General features: G+C 35.1%; 1 protein-coding gene across 1 annotated transcript in view; it reads right to left on the reverse strand.

Moving 5' to 3' along the window:
• The window catches only part of LOC144237342 (protein diaphanous homolog 2-like), a 522,961-nt gene that overhangs the window by 478,575 nt on the left and 39,315 nt on the right, over positions 1 to 5,071 (reverse strand). The window lies entirely within an intron of this gene.

Genomic DNA, 5,071 nt, shown 5'->3' on the forward strand with positions numbered 1-5,071 from the left:
CATCCACAGACCTAACCTGAATGTTCAGTATTCAAGTAGTTTTATTTAACTTTATTTTATTGCGAAAGCTGATGTAAGTAAGCAATCCTGCCACAAAATGAACTATTATGAGAAGTTAATGAAATGAACAAGAATATGAATACATGGATTTGAGAATGAGTTGTGCCAAGTATTCTTTTACTTGATCTCAAAGTTATTAAACCAGCTTTTTCCTCCAATAAAATTGGTACACATCAAGAAGTAAGAGCTAATATTTATCTATTTACAAAAAGAATGAAAATAGAAACAACCAGGGCATTACATATCAAATCAGTGAACACTGAATGAAAGCAGATGAAATAAAAATGTTTTTCCAATGAATATGCAAACCTGAATAATGGCTTAATATTAATGGAACAGAAGAGCTACACTTTTCCATCCAAACTAATTGCCTTTGATGATATGTGGGAGAGGGAAAAAAAATGCTTTCAAAAATTTCCTTTTCACCTGTTTAAGCTAGTTTCAATAGAGCTCATAAGTTCTTATGAGGCTTTAAAAAATTAAAAAGCACACTGAGTTCATAGCTGTACTTCCAACTATAGGTTGGAAGCACACTCCTTGTGCCTTTATGTATTTGTGTACACAGAGAAAAAAAATAAATGTGCTGCCAGCAACATCACATATTCTGTGCTTTTCTTATAAGTGTTTTTATGCACACGGCTATCCAACATTTTTGTTAGAGAACAGCTTTGGAATGTTTTTAATTGACAAAATATGGGTGATTTTGAACCCAGGAAAACAAAGTAGTGATCACTAAAAGAACTAATTATTGTCTTTTTTCCCCCCAGAAGATGTGTTAGTTTAATAGATACACACAGTATGGGCCTCCATCCTCAGTGCAAGACAAGTGGGAATTTCCACAGCTCTGAGGTTTGAGAACAGCTGAGCTGCAAACACTTTCTAAAGAATCTAAAAAAGCTCCTGCTGGGGTTCTAACTGGCAAAGCTTTCAAAGATCTGTGTTTTTCCCCCAGTAAAAGTACAGCACATAATTACAACGTTGTACCAAATTCAATTCTGTGGGAGGCAGGTTGGAGGACAAGTCAGTGGGAAGCTATGCAGACAATCTACTCCCAGTAAAGAAAAGAATTATCGATCATAGAAGGTGTGGGAACTAGCACATCCCTCTTACCAGGTGGTCTGCCTCTAAACAGAGGAAAGGTCCCTGAGTTTGATTATTTGTTTCTTTTTTTCTGTTTCCCCTTTTGTTTCTTCTTAGCTTACTGAATGTGAATACAAGCAAGCCCAAAGATGTGGCTGCTAAACAGACCCAAAAAGTTTAGAGAAAGCTTAGCAGCCCAGTTACTGTCTCAGATGAGTTTATTTCTTTCAAGAAGTCAAAGCCAGGTTTTTCTCCAGGTTTGCCAATTTGATTATTTTCTGTTTGATGATGATGATTTTAATAAATCTTATAGGAATGATCTCACTTCTGGCATATGATTATTCTTAACAGATGAGATTTGTTTTTATCATCCAAGAAATTATATGATAATAGAAACTCTACAGAGTACTGGCAACGGTCATAGGAATGAAATTAGGAAAGAGTATTGTTAGAGATAGCAAATAAAGAAACATTTTCAATAAGGTTAAATCCTTCAATGTTATCAAGTACCACATGGATACAGAATCAGGACTAAAAAGAGCCTACTTCATTTTGCATGGTTAATACATTCAGCATATATATGTTAAATGTATACTATGTGAATAAAATCAGCATGATATATGCACTTGAAAAAGTTGCAATCTAGCAGGGATTTACACACATTGAATAAACAACCTCACAAATAACTAAGAACCATGATAACTTCTAGGAAGGAGAGGGGAAAAAAGCGCTCTGAGGGATTTTAATAGGGAGACCTAATTCTGACTGATAGGTTAAGTAAGTGAAGGCATCACCGGGAAAATGAACTTTAAGCTGAGCGTGGAAGAATAAGCGGGAGAGAGGCAGTTGGCAAGCAAGCATAAGAAGCAGCAGCAAGTGTAATGTCCTGCCAGAGGCAGGAAAGCATGGTAGATTCAAAAAAGTGAAAGATAAAATGCAGTGTGGTTGAGGGAACATGAGCATGAAGCCAAGCAACGGGAGATAAAAGTGGGAGAGGTAGTAAATCCTGGTGAGGAGTTTATATTGTAGCTTTAGTGCCATACAACAGTAGTGATGCTTTAATCATATAAATTATAAGATGCAATATGAAAAACTCTAGAAATGCCACCTTTGAGGGCTGCACTAAGATTAACTTGGAGAAAGACAAAAGCATGAGTGGGGAAAAGAAGCTAGAAGTATACCATAATTGTTAAAGAGAATGATGATGCTGGCTTGGGGCTAAGGTAGTAATGGCACAGACGGAAAGTAGATTGATGTATATTTTAGATGCAATTAAGAGGTAATTAATGACCTCTCTTAGGTAATTTTCAGTGCATTGTTCAAGACAGAATTCTGATTGTTGTTTGTTGAATAGTGCGTGAGAGGTAAGGAAATAGAAAAATGAAACTAATCTTTGGAAAAAACAGATGATAGGAAATGGAGAGAGAGCAGCAACTATCAGGGACCTCATGGTCAAAAAATGATTTCACTCATTCATCTATCCAGCTATCAATATATTCAGTTTTAGGCAATAAGGGACTTAAATTTTATATTTTTCTGAAGAGAAGTCAAATTGCGGAATGACAAACTGAAGACACAATAAAATAACAGAAGTATAAAGCAGGCAAAAGACAATAATGCTCAAAACACAGACAAGTAAATTAGCATGTACTAGAGCATCTCTCTCTCTCTCTCTGACATATACACAATGGAACAGTATAGCAGTTAAAAACACTCTTTATCAGGAGAAAACAAAAACACAAATTTGAAAAGATATGCATCCCTATGTTTATCACAGCATTATTTATAATATCCAGGATATGGAAGGAACCTAAACGTCTATCAATACATTAATAGATAAAGGTATGGTGGTGTATGTATGCGTTATGTAAATAATGTAATATTACTCTGAAATCCTGTCATTTGCAACAACATGGATGGACCTTAAGGGTATTATACAAAATGAAATAAGTCAAAGAAAGGCAAATCCATATGATTTCACCTATACATGGATTCTAAAAAACAAAAACAAAAACAAAGCCAGGAACAAACAAACAAAACAGTAACAGACTCAAACATATAGAATACAAACTGGTACTTGCCAGATGGGAGGGGAGGGGGGTGGAAGGATGGATGAAATAGCTGAAGGGGATTAAGAGGTACAATCTTCCAGTTATGAAATAAATAAGACATAGGGAAATAATGTACAGCATAAGGAATATAGTCAATAATATTGTAACAATTTTTGCATAGTGGCAGATGGTAACTAGACTTATTGCAGTGACCACTTTGTAACTTATGGAAATATTGAGTCACTATCTTGTACACCTGAAACTATTACAATATTGTATGTCAACTACTCTTTAATAAAATATATACAATGGAATATTGTTCACCCATCAAAATGAATGAAATCTTGCCATTTGTAAGGATGTGGATGGAGCTAGAATGTATTATGCTAAGCAAAATAAGTCAGAGAAAGACAAATACCATATGATTTCACTCATGTGGAATTTTAGAAACAAAACAAATGCACATATGGAAAGTGGGTGGGGGGAGAAAAGAGAAGGAAACAAACCACAAGAGACTCTTATGATATGGAACAAACTGAGGGTTGATGTGAGTGAGGTGGGTTGGAGATGGGATAGATGGGTAGTAAGGAGGGCACTTGATGGGATGAGCATAGGGTGTTGTAAGTAAGTAAGGAATCACTGAATTATACTCCTGAGACTAATATTGCACTGTATTTTAACTAAAATGCAAATATATCTATATGAAAAAAATTAAAATAAAAAATGAATAAAAGCACTGTCTATATCAGACTGCCTGGGTTTGAATTCTGCATCTACTACTTAGTATGTAACCTTGGGACAAGGTCCCTAGCCTTTCTTAGCCTATGTTTCCTCATTCATAATATGGAGCAAATAAAACTGATAACTTCACAGATACATAAGAATAATACATAAAATGGTGCATGTAAAAATGCTTAACATAGTATCAGATACAGCAACTCTTAATGTGTTTTGTTTCTATAAATAATAATAGCAGCAACAACAATATTAGTCATGTAATAAGGTATCCCTTTTTCTGAAGTTTAACAGAGACTAGGTTAATAAAAGATATGGCTAGAGATAGCTTTGTAGGTAAAAGAGATATTGGAGGTTCTGAAGCCTAAGTGCTTTCTTTCCTTTTCCTCTGGTGTGTGAAAGGTTAGACTTTTGGTAAGTGAAAAGAAAGCAGGGGGGAGGTTAGAAGACTTGAGAAGAGCAGGTAAGTTATGATATAGCCGCCATGGAAAAATGAAAGGCCACTGAATAGGAACAAGTAAAATAACCGCTGAGATGGCAGTGAGAGTCCCGCTCAGGTAAAAGCTAAAATGTCATAAAGACACTAATTTCCCCAGTTCACCAAAGAGAAGAGGATATAAAGACACAGAGTTATGAGCAGAATAGGAATACTAGGGAGCTCAGATTTTATTCTGCAAATTCTGGGAGACACTGAAGGTTTTGGACACAGAAATCACATGTCGGATATAGATTTTAAGTAGACTACACTAATTGTATTGACGGGGGAATTAGCAGAAGCAAGGCAACCAGTTTGGAGCCTCTCCCATTAGTGCAGATGATTCTCCACTTGTGAAGTTTTCCTAAGTTAGGCTGTCAATATAATATGAGGGTAAAACGTATTTGGGTGTATTTGTACAGAAGTTAATTTAATTTTAGCTTTGACTTGGAGAAATATGCTTTAACATAATTTTTGCTTTTATGAACCTAAAATATGCTCTTTTTAATTTCAGGATCATATTTGAGTTTAATAATTGTCGTATAATTCAATTTGATAAACATTTACTGTCTATCGTATATAAGATATTATTCTAGCACCCCAGTACATCCAGTTTCTATAAATAATAATGGCAACAATAGTAGCTGGTGCTTAAAAGACTAAGGCCTAT

This window comes from Crocuta crocuta, unplaced genomic scaffold (genome assembly GCF_008692635.1).
Source record: "Crocuta crocuta isolate KB4526 unplaced genomic scaffold, BGI_CrCroc_1.0 scaffold912, whole genome shotgun sequence".
Classification (NCBI taxonomy): domain Eukaryota; kingdom Metazoa; phylum Chordata; class Mammalia; order Carnivora; family Hyaenidae; genus Crocuta; species Crocuta crocuta.